This window comes from Salvia splendens, chromosome 2, assembly GCF_004379255.2.
Source record: "Salvia splendens isolate huo1 chromosome 2, SspV2, whole genome shotgun sequence".
In the NCBI taxonomy this organism is placed as follows: domain Eukaryota; kingdom Viridiplantae; phylum Streptophyta; class Magnoliopsida; order Lamiales; family Lamiaceae; genus Salvia; species Salvia splendens.
The window spans coordinates 17,221,458-17,239,942 of NC_056033.1; the positions used below are offsets into that span (position 1 = coordinate 17,221,458).

An 18,485-nucleotide genomic window follows, 5' to 3' on the forward strand; every position below is an offset into this window, starting at 1 on the left:
GACCCCTCCTCTCTCCGTCTCCCCATAGTCAAACAATGGGCGTAAGTCCTCTACTTCATCGTCGTTAATGTCACCGCCCTTAGCCAAATACAGTTCATGGATCGAAGTGGAGGTGCCACCGCTTCCCGGTGACGGAATAGCAAACGGCTGCCCATAATCCTCCCCCAACCTTCTTTGTCAGAGGTATCCTCGCTGGTTTGCATTGGCTGGATGGTGGGGGGAAGGTGAAGGTGATATAGGAGAGCTAGGAAGGTGGAATGTAGGCGGACGTTGAATGGTAGATGCGATTTCAGAAAAAGATGATGGCGAAGGTTGGAAGGTAGGTGGTGAAGGTGATATAGGAGAACTAGGAAGGATTTTTGTTTTAGAGTGTGAAGCACCCGGAAATCCTAAGTTTAGCTTTGAGTTCGGCGTAGGAGGCTGCATAGTCCAGCTCGGAGGGTATTTCGGAGGATTTTATCGAGGCGACGCAGGGTTTCTTCGTCTACTGCTGGAGGTGGAGTGGCGGTACTGGTTTGTAGTGGAGCAGTGGTTGGCTTAGGAGGGCTAGTGTTTTCTTATGGGTTTGGGATGAGGTTTTCCGGTCGCCTTCGTCGGCACCGGCGTCTGAGGATGAAGATGAAGATGAAGATGAAGTTGGAATTTGCTTGATCAACATTCTTGCTGGTAAAGGTGATGAGTGCTGGTGGAAAAGATGTTCTAGGCAAGGGTTCGTAACTTGGAGTGGTATGAGGAGGGTAAAAGGAATGCACTGTTGTCGCTTTTGGTTGAAAGTGAAATACGACCCTGAGATCTGTCTATTATACTGATATCGCGACTGTTGGGATCTCTGACGGTTGAGATCCCTGCGACTATTCACGTACTCTGCGACTCTTCTCGTATAGGTGCGCCTTTTCAGAGTGCCAGCTGACCTAGCTTCCGTGATACGCTTCCTCCTTTTCCCTAGAATGTCCCTTCATTGCGATAGTTGGCGCCGCCTGACACCTCTCCAATGACTGCATTTGTCCTATCATCCCCTGTCCTGATCAACGAAAGCATTGTACCACTAATTAAATTCGAATTGCACTGATCAAGTGGACAATTAATTTCAGATGAAAACTCAAATAGTTCCACTTGATCAGCATCCATCCTTACTTCCGACTTTTAATTTACTAAGAAATAAAAAAACTAACACACGAAAAATTATTTACACTATCTACCAAGGATTTGACCGAGTTCCCCTGGGATATCACTTGATCAGTTTAATAGATTAAGAATTTGTTGATTGATCAAGCAGACTACCCATGAGTACCCGATCATTCCTTCTACCTAGTCACTGGTTGAAATTGGGCAGGATCAGTGGAATTTCTTCCACCATACCCGCTTCGGTCTTGTCTCTGTAGGGCTCAACCTGATTACCCTTTACCACAAAAGAGAACGAATTGGGGGGTCTTCCTGGCGTGTGTCTACCTCCTGTGTGTGTACTGCCATGATGGTACGAGGGTCTGCCCATTTTGAACTCCGCCTCCTGGATATCAGTTTGGGTTGATACTGGAAGAGTAGATTTTTCTGCCCCACCATGAGCTCTTCCTTCCTCGAGGCGGGGTCAAGTATGCTTTGTCGATCAAGGCGGGATGTCACTCCTTCTATTATGGCGGAATGCATGCACGAATCTGGGTAAATTTCTATCAAGTCTGCTGTTTTCCTATTGACCACCCCCTGTCCTTGCAGATTTGGTTTGACTGGTTCTTGGTACATCTGGTTGGGCAGGCTTTTGAGGGTAACTGGCAATGTAGGTAGAGACAATAGTTGCCTTGTAGGCGAGGGATTTTCCTTCAGCATTCCTTTCAACGGGGCGGCTTGGTCAGGTGGTTTTTCGACCCCTTCCGGTTGAGTGATCTCTTCTGACTCAGTTGGTTGTGGTGGTTTACAGAAATCCATAATTGCCCTTTGGATGGCTTGATCATCCATTTCCCCAGTTATCGTCGAATCAAACCATTCAGTTGGTTCCCTCTTAAGTTGTTCATTTTCAGTGGAATCAGAGGGCGGTTTTTCAAAGAGTTCATTTTCTAGACACTTTTGCTCCGAAGGTCTGATAGTATCCACCGATTGCATGCTCTCACTGTCCTGTGGCTTTCTCACAACCTTATCAATTTCAAATGTAAGTTGTTCTCCATTAAAACCCAGCTTCATCATCCCATGGCGGACATCGATGACTGTGCTGGCTGTGGATAGGAATGGCCTTCCTAAAAGGACGCCAACAGACTTTTCCGCTCCTGGTTCTTTCGTCTTTATGCCGAAGAAGTCGGCGGGGTACATGAATTTGTTCACCTTGATGATTTCATCTTCCAGAACTCTCTCGGGGTAAATGCAAGATCCGTCTGCTAGCTGTATCACCATATTGGTTTTGACAAGCATAGCATCTTCCAGCTTCTCGTATATAGAATACGGCATAATATTGATGGAAGCCCCTAGATCGCACATTGCGTGCTCCATTTGGACGTCTCTGATGGAAATTGGGAGTGTGAATAACCCTGGGTCAGTCTTCTTGGGTGGAAGATCACTAGGTTGGATTACCACGGCTACATTTTCTGCTTCGACCATCCTTCCTTTCTCAGTGACTTGTTCAAGGGTACTGGACTCAAGACCTTCTTCATGATGGGCTTTGATAAACTCCTTCCGATTTTAGAGATACTGCATTGACATTCTCTCGCTCAGGTGGTGGCTGCACTATAGCCGGAATCCTTCCTTCATTTCCTCTCAGCTCGCCCAGTGACATGGCGACCCGAGATAGCTGTTTTGTAAGCATATCTAGTGCAGCCCTCTGTTCCTTCTAGGCCTCTTGTATTTCTCGCATTGCATCATGGGGCTGATGTGGGACCATCATATCTCCTGGACCTTCATTTTGTTGTTTGCTATATCTCTGATTAAAACGACCTCCCCATGGCCTTGTTGATAGTAGCTAGAAGGTCCATACTGCTCTGGCTGGTTCTGAGGGAACTGGTTCTGTTGGTTCCCTTGGAAGTACTGGTTTCCTCTTTGGTACTGCGGGACATGATTCACCAGTTGATTACTTGGCTGCCTTCCCTGGCTGCTTGGCTGAGGGCCTTGGTGTTGGTACCCCCAATTTCCATCATGTTGTTGGCTTGACCAGTTGGGTTGTCCTCCACTGGACCAGTTCCCTTGAGGTCCACTTGACCACCCTGCCTAACTTCCCTGCATTCTGTTCCTTCCAGTGTTTGGTCTATCCTGGATCCGAGAAGGCCAGTTGGGCTGCCCTTCGGTGAGTTGTAAGTACTGTTACGCTGGTTGCGGTGATTGGTTTTGATTTGAATCACTCCACCTGAAGTTAGGGTGGTCTCTCCATGGAGCGTCTCTCTGTTTACCCTGGATCCAGTTGCCATTCGCATTCCAGTGGCCGACGGCATTCACTTGGGCTTGCGGTTTCGCTTCAGGGGTAAACTCGCAATAGTAATAGTGATGCTCTTCTGGCGGAGACGGTTACGACACATACTGTGTCTCCTTCGGTGCAGGTGGTGGAGACGGTATGGCTTTCTCCACTGCCTCAAGCAGTTTCTTCTCCATTTGCTCAAATCGAGCCTCCAATTTTTCATCGTTGCGCGCCTCTGCCGCGTGCACTGCCCCTCTCCTATACTGCCCTCGAGATGTCTCATACGACCGCTTAGCCTCGATCAGCCTCTCCAGTATATTTTTGGCTTGGCTAAATGGGGTTTTCGAGAAATCCGCTTGAGCTGCGAGGTTGAGGTCGTTCTTGCTGTCAACTGTCAGTCCACCATAGAAGATCGAGTAGACCTCCCGCTCCCCCAGCTTGTGGTTAGGGCATGCTTGAAGCAGCCCTTGGAATCTGTCCCAGTACTGGCCGAGGGGCTCATCGTACTCCTGTCTGGCTTCCGTGATCTCCCGCTTGAGGGCACTCGTTTTTGACGCGGGGAAGAAACGATCTAGGAAGATCATTCGAAACTCGGCCCATGTTTTGATGGACCCTTCTGGCAGTCTCAACAGCCATACTCCAGCTTCGCCCTTCAAAACGAAAGGGATGGCCTTCAGCCTATAATCCTCAGATGTAGATCCAGCCGGTACAAGCTGGATATCACAGTATCGGTAAAATTCCTCCAGAAAGGCGTACGGACATTCCTTTGAAAGGCAGTAAAAGTGGGATAAAACGGCCAGCACTCCTGACTTGATCGCAATGGCCCGCATCCCAGGAGTAGCAGCAATGGCATGTGTGGGCTCCTTCTCATCATGAGCGTGCAGAGAACCGATTCCAGAATCATTGTCGACGAGGTCCATCTCTGCTTTTGTTCATTCTGGTGGTGGTACTTGTGTGTTATGTTCAGCGGCTGCTGCTGCTTCTAATGTTGCTCTGTAACGAGTGGTGACAACGCCGGCTTCCTAGACTGTCCAATGAGCGTTAGTGCGTCTGTATATAAGAGGGTAATTCCAGTGGCCGCCACGGTGGTACCTTCTCATCAACAGCAGGAAAAAACAAATGAGAAAAGAAAGAAATAAAATTATATACACCTACGCACTACGTACACACATAAAATAACACCATGCTTCCCCGGCAACGGCGCCATTTTGGAAGGCCTCGAACAGGAGGTTGCGTGAATAGATCAAGTTATATGGAAGATAACCGAACCGGTTGGATCAGTTAGCAAATGTCGTTGCCACTTGATCAATGCAATCTCGCTCTCACTCGATTCCTACCAAAGTAATTTATAACTCCCAATTTTGCACTACTTTAACAGTAAAGCGGCAAGTTTGGGGTCCATCCCACAGAGAAGCTAGTGTATCGAGTGTGTGAGTAGTGAACAGGGGGTTGGCTGCTGCCACGCTTTAACTTGGGAGTTTTTAACTACTGCGTTTTACTCTAGGCAGAATTAAACTGGCTAACTTGAACAATGTAAATTTAACTACTGGTCAAGTGCATCGTAACGAAGCTGAAACTAAAGCAGTAAATGCGAGGATGAAAACGGAAACAACTTCGATTAAAATAGAACAGTACAACGTGAAATTTAAACTAAGCTAACACTCTAGAAACTACGAAAGCAAGTAAAACCGAGGAGATCCTCGGCGGGAAACTTAAGAAAACGCCGACATATATCAAGTATTCTAGAGAACTGAACTAAGCTAGAGAACTAAGCTAAACTAAGCTAAACTAAGATGGAAAGGAAAGGATCAGATCCTTTTCATGTGGTGGCACATCCTCTATTTATAGGCCCGACACGACCTCCAGCTGGATAACGATCTTGGCAGGGAATATTCGCTCATGCTGAGAGTGAACGACTCATTGATTGCTACATGTTCTTCTTCTAGAATGACGACACTTTTCAGCAACAGAATCGTGACTCAGCTCCGTCCTTGCGTCTCATATTTCAGCACGTGTCCCCTTCTAGAACGTTGTCCTTGATAACAGAATGTTGCGCACCATCTAGCTCATAGCCTCGCGTGTCATTCTTCTGACATCCAGTGGTCCCCTCCTTAACTGCTTGATTACTCCCCTTGATCAACTTTCCCCGAAATCTGGCCTTTTTCGCCTATTGTACTCGCTTGATCAGTTTGGCCTTGTTGCCTTGGTCAAGCGGCATTCCTGCACATTTAACACTTGCTTTGCGTGATAAACCGATCAAGTAGAGTACATTTTTCCCTTAAACCGATGCATGAAATGAGCCTTATCAGAAGTATTGAATAATGAACTAGTATCTTATTTGTCCAGATTGAACATGAAAATATTGTACTACCCCTGTCCTCTAATATGTGTCCCATATTGATTTTGCATGAGTTTTAAAAAATACTTCATCCGTCCCATAAAAGATGTCTCACTTTCCTTTTTAGTTTGTCCCACTAAAAATGTCACACTTCCATTTTTAGAAAAAATTTCTCTCTCACAATAACATAAATATTATATTTTCTCTTTCTACTTAACACATAAAACAAAACCTCCTAAAATCTTGTGTCATCCCACAAGTGTGACATCTTTTGTGAGACAGATGGAGTATATAGAAATTTGAACTGAAAAAATTAGTGGTATGTGAGTCTTATTTTTATATATTAGTATTTGTTGTAATAATTGAGTGAACAATTACATAAAACTCTCTATGATGATTAACCAAGAACAACAGAGAAAGAGCAGAAATTGTAGCGCGAAAAGCGTACCTTGATCCATAACGAATTGAAAGGCAGTATTGCTTTGCTGCGGCTATGGACCTTCGGAAACGTACCCTGATCCATATCGAGTTGAAAGGCAGAACCGTTTTACTGCGGCTATGGATCTTCTAGATGATTAAAAACGTTCTTCACAATAGTCTGCCGAGAGAATACAATGATATGAAACGTTCTCCTGACGTCTCTAGGGACCATAACCCTAGCATACATTTATATAAAATATAAACCCCTTTATTTTCTATTCGATTCCTCATCAAATAGAAAGTTTCATATGATATCTACACTTATTTCCATAATGAATAAATACACTTTTAGCCCAAACTTAATCTTTATTGGATGACTTTAATTGGACAACTAAAAGCCCAAACTTAATCTTTATTAGATGACTTTAATTGGACAAGTGAAAGATAGTCATACACATTAAATTAGTCATGTGGAAGCCCAAATTTCTACTTAACAGTATTATACTCCATCCATCTCATATTAAATGTCACACTTTCTTTTTAGTTTGTTCTATATAGATGTTTTATTTATTTATTTTTTAAAAAAGTTCCATCTCACGTTAATATAAATATACAATTTCCTTTCTCCTCTTAACATATACTCCAAAGTATCCTAATATCTCGTGCTATTATTTAAATGTGAAATTTATTATGCGACAAAGAGAATAATATAATATGAGTAAATGGGATAGCAGAATGTGGGGATATCCTATCAAAAGATCAATAGTAATAAAAATAAAATGAAACAATTAATAAAAACAAATCAAAATAAAAAAATTAAAACTGGAAAGCAAATGAAGATAGTGTCATGTGGTTCGACTATATATCGATATTTAAGGGCTTCTTGGTATGATGGAATGAAATAAGGAGGAAATGAAATAGAGATGAGAATGGGATGTGGATTCCATTCCATTCTTGTGCTTGGTGAATGTACGGAATACAAATGGAATGAAATTGTGTAGTGAGGGTAAATTATGTGTAGTGTGCGTGGTTTGTGTAGTGTGTGTATAGTGTGTGAAGTGTGTGTGCGCAATGTGTGTAGTTGGATTTTTTTAATAATTTAAAATTCTAACATTTTAATTTTATTATAAAATTTAAAAATTATTAAATTGAGTGATATTGAATTTAAATATAGTATAATATGTAGCATTGTAGTATTTTGCTAAAATTTAAATTAAGAAAAAAAGAGAATGAGAATGGAATGGCCGTTCCTTAGCTAAATGGTTGGAATGACTATTTTCATGTGGAATGGAATGGCCATTCCAAATGGAATGGTGATTCCTAAAAAAATAGTCATTCCCAATGGAACGATGATTCCTAAAAAAAATATCAAACAAATGAATGAAATGGAGGTAGGAATGTCATTCCATTCCACTAGGTAAGGTCTTAGTACATCGCCTATCCATAAAGGGTTGAACTCAAGAATGATATATCTGAATCCATAAAGTGCCTATCCATAAAGGGTTGAACTCAAGAGAGATATATCTGAATCCATAAAGTTGAACGTAGATAGGTCAAAGCAAAAATGAATTAATTAAATTAAATGTTTACATATCATTTACATCAAATTTGACTATATATTGTGAGAGTAAAGTTCCTCGTCCACTAATAGTTTTGAATATACAAAAGTAATTATTATTAGATCATCTTCAATAATACATTGAGTTAAAAATAGTCACTTCCTCTCACACAAAAGGTCTACTAAGGTGAATCTTAATGATTTAAGATACATATGTTTGTTTCCAGACTTGCTCTTGTAAATATTTCAACAACTCAAACAAACTCAACAAGAAATGAAACAATAAAAATGGTGGAAAAGAGAGAAGATGAAGGTGTTATGATTTAGATAGATGCTTAGAACCTATGGACCTTCTACAAAACAATGAAGACAACCCAAGACAACTTTCACCAAAACAAGAATCTAATCTCCACAAGAACTAGCAACACAAGAACTAGAACTGCATACCTTAACATTTAATCTAAGCCCGACAATAGATTGAAATGCAACCACAAGGGATTTTGGATAAACCTTCAAAGATGAAGGGGGTGCTCAAATTTGAGTCTTTGTTCTTACAATATCATTCAAAGCTGCCTTGATAAAACCCTAAAATGTCTATTTATACTAGGAGTGAAAAAGAAGCAAAATAAAACAATTCTTGGTCAAAAAAGTCACATTCCGGACAAAATACCCGACCGGGTGTTTCCCACTGCTCATTTCACCCGCCCGCGTGAAGTTTCTGGACAAAAATTAACCTCTCAGCAAAAACACTCGACCGGTTGATTTCGGGTTGGCAAAACACACCCGCCAGCGTGTTTCTTTCTGCATTGCGCGACTTTCTTAAAATGATCATAACTTCCTCATCCGGGCTCCGCTTGAGGCGTGCAAGGTACTCACACGAAGCTCTTTCGACGATGAGGACAATGATGATCTCAAGAGAGAATTTGAACTTTGTCTTCATAGGCAAATTCCAGTTTGAATCAGACCTCCCAATCCGGCTTGGCTCCTTGTCATGTCTCCACCTTCTTCTCGGACCCCAATCAACCCATGAACCTCGACATCGTTGTATTCTATAATTGTGAATACCGGAATTCACATCATCCTCTCCTTCTTTGTGAAAGGATTTGTCCTCAAATCCGGTTCTTCGATTCTTCTTTAGGACACCCGAATTCTCATCATCCCCTCCTTCTTTTGAAGGATTTGTCCTCAAATCCCGATCAAGTATACCTACAAAATTGAGCGAGTCCAAACCATAGTACCATACAAGAGGTTGATTTCACTTCGGAACCCAAAAGATATTTCACTAACAAGGAGATGGTTATCACAATCACAATCAACAAAACAACTTCCACTACCACATTCAAAATCGAATTTAGTAATGAGAACAATGTAGACCTCATTCTTAAGATAATTTTCTTGAAGCTTACAAGGAATCATACCAAGTAAAGAATCAATGTTGTCAACATGATGCTCACTTAATTGCTCCAAAACGTTGAAGAAGTGATCATTATTATGAGATTAATGTGACAAAAAAACTATCATGCATAACATGTAGGATATGCTCACGACATGTGAACCTTGTAAAACACCACGTGAATTTTGTAAAACATAACATCAATTAACATAAGGAAATTATAAAAATAAGCCCATCGCAATTGCTCTAACAAATTCAAGACAAGGGCACACACATGGGAACAAGGCATTATTATGACTTTAATCACAACATAACCCACAAAAGACATGTGGGTGGAAAAGTCCTTCACAAAACGACGCTTGAATCATGTTTTTGCATCAATTATATATCAATTGGTTATTTTGATAAGTTTTGAAGGAAAAGGGCCTAAAATGCTGATTCCTGATTAGTCTCTAAAGGATATCAATCTCTTCGTTTTCGAAATATCTTTACGTAGATATCTTGCACGCTTCAATCAGAGCTATATAGAATAAGTTACACCCGCTTTACGTATATTGCACGCCACTCCATGGAGTTTATGTAGGATAGATCAATCCTCACCATAAGCCACGCATGGCGGCGGGTCTTGATAGTATAATTTTAGGTCTTTTCAAATCAATACTCAATTTCACTAAGTTATCTCTAATATTACCACTTCACTACATGAATACAACTTCGCATGTACTCCTTCCGTCTCAACTAATTTGAGTCGTATTCTTTTTTGGGATGTCCTAACTAAGTTGAGTCATTTTCCTTTTTGTAAAAAAAACAAAACATCTAATCACTCTTACTTTATTCCACCACCTATTTTACTCTCTCTTTATTTCTCCTGTTTTATTCCTCTCTCTTACTTTTCAACACAATTTCTTAATCTTCGTGCCCAAAAGTTTTTTGTCAACTTAGTTGAAACGGAGGGAGTAGTAATTTACTGTATCTATCCATAGGGAAGGACGAATTTATAGTCCGACTCCATAAGCCGCTCGAGCATTGACCCAGGAAGAATCCATTAAATTATTTTATCAGCTTATTGGTAATCTATGATCAAATTCCTTTCCTAGTACCCTAACCCCAGGGGAATACGAATCCCCCTTGCCTCCTTGAATGAGAGATGTCCTAAATCACTAGACGATGGGAGCCACTTTGACCAACCGCCCTCATACTATGATCCGTTTTTTAAAATTGTCAATATAACGGAATAATTAGATCCTAAGGATCTTTCCGTTTTCACAATTATTTAACTTCAAACTAAAGAATGCACATTAGAACAAGAACTTTAGTTTGACAATTCAGTTTATATGTTGCAATAACAAATGAAAGATACTTCATCGGTCCTGTTGTAGTAGAGGTGTTTCTTATCGACACGAGAATTAAGAAAAATTATGTTAAGTTAAGTAAGGGGGAATAAAGTATGAAAGAAAAAGGTAGAGAGATGTAGAAAGAATAAAATAAGAGAGAGTAAGTAGGAAAGAAGAAATGTGATGATTTTTTGCCAAAAAAGGAAATAACTCAACTACAACTACAGTCAGACAACCCAAAAAGAAATACAACGCAGCTACAGAGGGATGGAGGGAGTACAAAAGAGCAAGACGAATTAAGAGATGTATTCCAAACACTCCGGGATAATACAGGGATTCATCCTAATATTCAATTCTATCTTATGAATTGTGGGACTACAAAATCAACTCTCGATGTTAGCGTTGAACATGCTTGACATATTTCAATAGTTCAAGAATAGCCGAACACATATTCCATAAATCAACTTTTGTTTATCTAAGAATCAAACGGATGCGCGAGACTTAAAGATCAATTACTATTAAAACGTGATGTCCATTGTCAAATTATCATCTAAACAATTGCAATTGATTCACTATCACAATGATCCATCTTATTCAAGGTTGAAGAGACATTTAAATAATATTAAGTAAATACTACAATTGATACACCAAAAGTAATAGATCCAAACAATAAAATTGTGGTAAAGACGATCATAAGATAGAGAAAAATATAGAATATATCACACGATTGATTTATCCATCTACATGTTTAGAGCAACACAAAGTTCTTTGCCAATCATAATTAAACTAGGAACAATTATATAAAGATAAGAAGCCATAAAAATCATAATCCTTCCGTCCACCATTAGAGGTCTCATTTCTTGGTGGTACGAATTTTAAGAAATGTTAAGAAAGTGGATGAGAAAAAGTTAAGAGCATTAGCAATGGTTGGTCCTCCCATAGGGCCCTTTTTTTTTTTATTATTTCCACATCATCATTTTTTGAAATGGCCTATCTCCCCACAATGGAAGGGGAGTGCCCTTTCCTTTCCATTTAATTTCCACATCATCATTATTTTGTTTTAGTTTTTTAGCACTTCTATATTTAATACTCCCTCTGTCCCTCAAGAATGTGTACTCTTTCCTTTTTAGTCCGTCCTACAATAATATGCATTTTCTGATTTTGGAAAGTCTTCTCTCTCTAATGAGGTGAGACTCATTCTCCACTAACAATACTTTATTTACTTTTCTTCTCTACCTCTCTCTTACTTCACCAATTTTACATTAAAACCCGTGTCGATCCCAAAGTGCATATTCTTTGGGGACGGAGGGAGTACGTTATTAACTTAATTAAATTAAAATGTGAAAATATTATAGTATATGAAATAAATTTTAATTTATCTAAAATATGTGAAAATTATTAATTAATTAAATGAAAACCTAAATTAGGCCATCTCAAATATAGTCCATTAATTTAATAAAATTATTGGCACACTAATTTGTAGTTTAAAAATAAATTAGGGTTCCATCTTCTTAATCTTCTTCTTCTTCTTCCAACGTTTCTTCCTCTCTCTTTCTATTTCAGCAAAAAAAAAGAAAAAAGAAGATCATAGAGCCGATCGACGCCCCATTTGGATCGGCCAAGGCCGATACATCGACCTTTTGGGGGAGATGGGAGGGCGCTTTTTAGCCGCAATGGTGGGGCGATGGAGGCCGATGGGGAAGGCTCCTCCATCGGCTCTCCATTGTGAGTGGTCTAATGGAATATGAACTCCACTTATGTATATTAGTTTTAAATGAAATGTGAGTGGAATGAGTTAGTTGAATGTGGGACCCTATTACTATTTATAGTGAAAATGAACCGAGACTCAATGAGTACCACTTCTCTTTTTTTTTGTGTGTAAAAGAAAAATGCACAAAACTTGACATAATATTCTCTCCGTCCCATAAAAATATGTGCACTTACCATTTTCGTCCGTCCCACAAAAATATGTGCATTCCATTTTTGGAAAGTAAATATCAATTTAATAATATAGGTCCCACTATCCACTAACTCTACTTTAACTATCATTATCTTCCTCTCTCTTACTTTACCATATCATTATCTTTCTCTCTCTTACTTTACCAATTTTATCTTAATTCTCGTACCAACTCATTCGCCCATATTTTTATGGGACTGAGGGAGTATGTTTTTTTTAACGTGGGGTAAAATTATATTTTCACAATGAATTTGAATTATTGTTAAGAAGTTCTTATCTATACATCTGTAGTAGTAATAAATTCAAATTTCCAAAAAAAAAAAGAAAATTTGAGTTTCATGAAATAACTTTCAAGCCATTTTTGACCACCAAAATCCAAAATTATGAGTGATATTAGAATGCTAGCATCCAGGCTTTCCAACGCTATATTTGAAATTGACTTCAGACTTCAGAACAAAATTTGGACTGTGGCAGATTTGAGAAAACATAGTTTAAAATTCATATATATTTGTGTATGCCAAAGCTTAACATGGTCCTGCAGTTAATAAGTTCTAGATAGTATTGACAAAAATAGTTGTATAATTGGGCCAACACATCTAACTTTAGTGGGCTAGCGACACACTGTCCCGTTAACCTTCCACTGCCAAGAGCGGGAGGTGGTCGTTGCTCTGTGAAACCAGCCTGACGCAATGCCCTCCACACTATAGGCCAAGAAACCCATGCCTTCGCACAAGATCCACGGCCCAACTCACAGCTTGGAACGGGCAGGCCAGAATTAGCGCCACAAGGCCCAGTCAGTTGGTTTGGGCCAACATCCAACCAATTTAATGCCCCCACTTGGGTTATAAGCCAATGTTACAAGGCCCGGCAATATACATATGTAGTTTACTCATTTATATATTTGAATAATTTAAATTATTATATCAATATGGGACAAACATGAAAAACTTGGACATAAATTATTTGGTGCTAATACGACACAAATTCAGTTGGCTTATTGAGTTATTGTATAAGTAGATCGACTCATTTTCTAGAGAATCTCAGATGTAAAATATTGTGACGCGAGATTCAATGTTGAATATGAGCTAAAACTTTAGTAGATACACTCCACACAAATTATTTTTACAAACGCAGGCCCCACTAACACAAATTATGATGCAGGCTCGACCATTTGGGCCGACCTTAGTCTGACACCCCTCCGAAGTGCAATGGAGATTGCCATGGGTGTTATGGATCGCCCATTGACCCCGTTCAGGTAATTATATTTCTTTAATTTCTTTCTTTCCTTTATGGTTGTACTATTCCAATTCTTGAACTATTAGGCTTTCGATGTGGGATATATATGTTTTCTTTAATCATTATGAGGATTGCCAACTTCATATTTAGCCTTTTTTTTCCCTAGCACTAGATGCCAACTTATTAAGATCATTAGGTTATATGGCGAGGATTGTAGAGCATTCGCAACCTACCAATTTGGCTCCATCTTTATTACCTAATAAGAATATTATGAAATTAAAATACAATTAATGGGTTTTTCCAAAGGGAAATGCTATGCAGCCACATTATGGCTGGCCATAAAATGGCATTTTATTAAATTTAGATAGTATGACTATTAATGTTTCAAATAAGTCATTTACTGCTCAAATAATTTTACACTATTACCCTTTTACTTAATTCTAGTTGTTTTTTATTTCATTTCTTTAATCCAAATTTTACACATTTATACGTATTTCTTTTATTAGATTCATTCATTTTTTTAATTTTATGTTTTCAATAATTTATTTTTACACTATTTTTTAATTTAAGATTAAAATTTTGTCCTTTTAAAAATGTTTTCCTATTATACCAAGGTGGAATCAACAAAGTTTTGTAATCGTTATTAAATAACTTTATTTGGAACTAATTTGATACATGCTCTGCAGTTTAGTGATCATTTATAATATTAACCCATGATTATTAATATAAATAAGTATATTGATCAAAGTTCAATTTTACTTATTTGTAAATATACAAACATTTAGAGTATTTTAAGTAAATATGAAAAATAAAAGTATTACCACGATGCGTTGGTATTATAAATATAAGAAAGAATTAAATTAATTATCATGTAACCTTAATAAATATTAATTTTTATTTATATAAATTTCATGCAACATGAGTTAACTAATGATTCAATTGAATAAATTCTAGTCTCTTCATATTTATATTTCATAACTAAGGGTACAATTGTACAAATAAAATTGATACTTTTTAGAAGTATTGATTTCAACGAAATAGCATTAAATACACTATGTTTTATTATTTTTTTATTTTTATGGCTGGCCATAATGTGGCCATTTAGCACTACTCTTTTCCAAATAGGCGCATGTTGTTTGAATAGCGACGTACACACGATACTATTTAGTAAATGACGGAAGAATAGTTCGTTATATACACAACTCACAACTACGTGATTTATCAGATTGAGAATTTCAGCATTCATAAATGCGCCTTAACATTGTTTGGTTATTTCTATGATACGGGATTCCTTCTCATTCACACAACAAAATAATTAATTATGGAAAATTTTAGAATATTAGTATAATTTTTAGTAAGTGTAATAATAAATTATAAAATTAAACTAGAAGTAGTGGGGTTTTTCCAATAATGAAATCACCCTCCAAAAAGATGTGTATGCTGCTTTAAAAGCAACGAGCACACAGTATTCTTTAGTAAAAGGCGAAAAAATAGTTTGTTATGTGCTCACCGCGCAGCTGCATGGTCTGTAATCTTAAGAATTTCAGTATTTATAAAGGCTGCCCTTGTACTATTTTGTTATTGTAACGATGTGGGATTCCTTAATCTTAAGAATTTCAGTATTTATAAAGGCTGCCCTTGTACTATTTTGTTATTGTAACGATGTGGGTTATAAGCCAATGTTACAAGGCCCGGCAATATACATATGTAGTTGACTCATTTATATATTTGAATAATTTAAATTATTATATCAATATGGGACAAACATGAAAAACTTGGACATAAATTATTTGGTGCTAATACGACACAAATTCAGTTGGCTTATTGAGTTATTGTATAAGTAGATCGACTCATTTTCTGGAGAATCTCAGATGTAAAATATTGTGACGCGAGATTCAATGTTGAATATGAGCTAAAACTTTAGTAGATACACTCCACACAAATTATTTTTACAAACGCATGCCCCACTAACACAAATTATGACGCAGGCTTGATCATTTGGGCCGACCTTAGTCTGACACCCCTCCGAAGTGCAATGGAGATTGCCAAACTAGGCCATGGGTATTATGGATCGCCCATTGACCCCGTTCAGGTAATTATGTTTCTTTAATTTCTTTCTTTGATTTATGCATTTGCTTTTCCATTACTTTAGCTATTAGCCTTTGGATATGGGATAATTTTATTTATCTTTAATCTTTATGAGGATTCATTGCTTTATTTTTAGTTTAAGCCTTCTTGTTTTTACATGGAGGATTTGAGAATTCATGTTCAAGAATATCACTATATAACAGTGTGATAAATAAGACTTGGATAGAAATGGTTGTGTAGTCTTATAGCAAGATTGTCAATGATATCATCACCTAAGTAACATAGCCAGTGGCGGAGCCAGAATTTTAAAGATGGGAGGCCCAAATTGCCATTAAAATTTGAGTGTGTTCAGTGCTAACGATGCGGAAACAACTCGAACATGAGCAGTATAAAAAGCCGCGCGTGAGAAATGGATGATGAGAAAATTAATTAGTGAATAGATTTTTTAGAACATAGCACATATTTTTACTAATAATTTATGATATTTTCGTACTCCTAGTATTTATTATCTACTATTATAGATTTTTTATAATTAAGGGCATCACATTAAAATTGATTTTATTAATATCATATAGTAATCTTTTATAATATTTATGAAATCAAAGAATTAAGTATTTTATAATCTTAAATTATGAAAATCATTCTTTAATGATTAAATATTAAAATGATTTATGTAAAAAATTACTAGTCAAAAAAATCAATAAAAGTTAATGTGAAAAATCCATAAAATATAAATGAATATGAGAAAACTAACAAAAAAACACTAATTTAATATAAAAAAATTCACAAATGAATTATGTGTATAACTTTAAAATCAAATTTACTAATACTATTTATTAGAACATACATTATTATCATAACTAAATATTATTTATACAAAAGTACTAATAGTATGTTGGGACACCCCAAATGTGGTATATGAGTATAATATCTTGGGACGGAGGGAGTACTAATTATAAACCTAATAAAACAAATAAATACAAAAGAGAAGAAATAGATTCTAAAATATCAAAATGCTCCAGGTGACACTTGAACACGGTCTTCACTATTAAAATGCCAGAATTGTAGCTAATTGTGCTAGCATTTCATAGTTTAAATGTTACTTATATGTATTATATTGTCCTGATACAATTTTTTCCCCTCGGTGCTTGAATCATAAAATAGTACTCTCTCTGTCTTCATCTTCTCTATATTATCCTCTCTCTTACATTACTCTCTCTACATTTTAACTATTTATTATCATTTTTTCAAAACGAGTACAAAAAAGAAATGATTAAACTACCTTGGGACTGAGGGAGTATGTAAAAAAACGTAATTACGTAAAACATTTTTTTAATAGTTAAATGAACATAAATTTAAAGGCCGCGCCAAGGAGGACTCGAACCTGAGACCTTTGGCCTCGAACATTATTAATCTCTTTATCGCTTGGCCAACTCACACACACAGTATGTAAAACGTTTATTATTATGAATTGTTAGGTTTTTCCAAATGAGGAAAAACCTTCCAAAAAGAGGCATATGCTGTTTGAATTGCTACGAGCACACGGTACTCTTTAGTAAAAGGCGCAAGAATAGTTCGCTATGTGCTCAAAGCGCAGATGTGTATTTTGTTTTATCGCATATTCTTCTATTTATTTACACTACAGCCAATCTTGTTTGGTCTCTCTTCGATTTGGGATTCTTGTTAGTATTAGTTTTTGTATATCATCCTTGTCTTTGATATCTTGGATTTTCTGTACACCTCACATATATGTTATCAGCTCTTTTAGCTCGATGACCATTCTAATACCAAAAGTGGCATCAAATTGGTCTAAATATAGAGGATTTGATGATTAATATATTATTTTTTTTAAAAATAATATAAGAATTAGACTAAAAATGGATAGGGGAGGAAAACGCAGGCCCCCACTAACACAAATTATGACGCCGGCTCGACCACTCGGGCCAACCTTAGTTGAGCGCCCCTCCAAAGTGCAATGGAGGTCACCAAACTAGGCCATGAGTCTTATGGATTGCCCATGGACCCGTCCAGGTAAGTATATTTCTACAATTCCTTTCTTTCCTTTATGCTTGTACTATTCCAATTCTTGAACTATTAGGCTTTCGATGTGGGATATATATGTTTTCTTTAATCATTATGAGGATTGCCAACTTCATATTTAGCCTTTTTTTTTCCTAGCACTAGATGCCAACTTATTAAGATCATTAGGTCATATGGCGAGGATTGTAGAGCATTCGCAACAAACCAATTTGGCTTCATCTTTATTACCTAATACGAATATTATGAAATTAAAATAGAATTAATGGGTTTTTCCAAATATGCACATGTTGTTTGAATAGCGACGTACACACGATATTATTTAGTAAAAGACAGAAGAATAGTTCGTTATATACACAACTCACAACTACGTGATTTATCAGATTGAGAATTTCAGCTTTTATAAATGCGCCTTAATATTGTTTGGTTATTTCTATGATACGGGATTCCTTCTCATTCACACAACAAAATAATTAATTATGGAAAATTTTAGAATATTAGTATAATTTTTAGCAAGTGTAATAATAAAATTATAAAATTAAACTAGAAGTAGTGGGGTTTTTCCAATAATGAAATCACCCTCCAAAAAGTTGTGTATGCTGCTTGAAAAGCAACGAGCACACAGTATTGTTTAGTAAAAGGCGAAAAAATAGTTTGTTATGTGCTCAACGCGCAGCTGCATGGTCTGTAATCTTAAGAATTTCAATATTTATAAAGGCTGCCTTTGTACTATTTTGTTATTGTAACGATGTGG

General features: G+C 37.2%; 5 non-coding genes and 2 pseudogenes across 5 annotated transcripts; all 7 read right to left on the reverse strand.

Moving 5' to 3' along the window:
* Nucleotides 1–13,501: 13,501 nt before the first annotated feature.
* LOC121793260 lies at nt 13,502–13,633 on the reverse strand (annotated as a pseudogene).
* A 1,375-nt stretch (nt 13,634–15,008) lies between these two features.
* On the reverse strand, nt 15,009–15,125 carry LOC121793158. The gene has a single exon (XR_006049001.1). It is a non-coding gene; the product is annotated as a U5 spliceosomal RNA (small nuclear RNA).
* A 434-nt stretch (nt 15,126–15,559) lies between these two features.
* LOC121793250 lies at nt 15,560–15,706 on the reverse strand (annotated as a pseudogene).
* A 1,467-nt stretch (nt 15,707–17,173) lies between these two features.
* On the reverse strand, nt 17,174–17,293 carry LOC121793161. Its single transcript, XR_006049004.1, has one exon. It is a non-coding gene; the product is annotated as a U5 spliceosomal RNA (small nuclear RNA).
* A 283-nt stretch (nt 17,294–17,576) lies between these two features.
* LOC121793242 lies at nt 17,577–17,733 on the reverse strand. The gene has a single exon (XR_006049076.1). It is a non-coding gene; the product is annotated as a U1 spliceosomal RNA (small nuclear RNA).
* A 251-nt stretch (nt 17,734–17,984) lies between these two features.
* On the reverse strand, nt 17,985–18,101 carry LOC121793168. Its single transcript, XR_006049010.1, has one exon. It is a non-coding gene; the product is annotated as a U5 spliceosomal RNA (small nuclear RNA).
* Nucleotides 18,102–18,292: 191 nt separating this feature from the next.
* LOC121793160 lies at nt 18,293–18,409 on the reverse strand. The gene has a single exon (XR_006049003.1). It is a non-coding gene; the product is annotated as a U5 spliceosomal RNA (small nuclear RNA).
* Between the last annotated feature and the right edge of the window lie 76 nt (nt 18,410–18,485).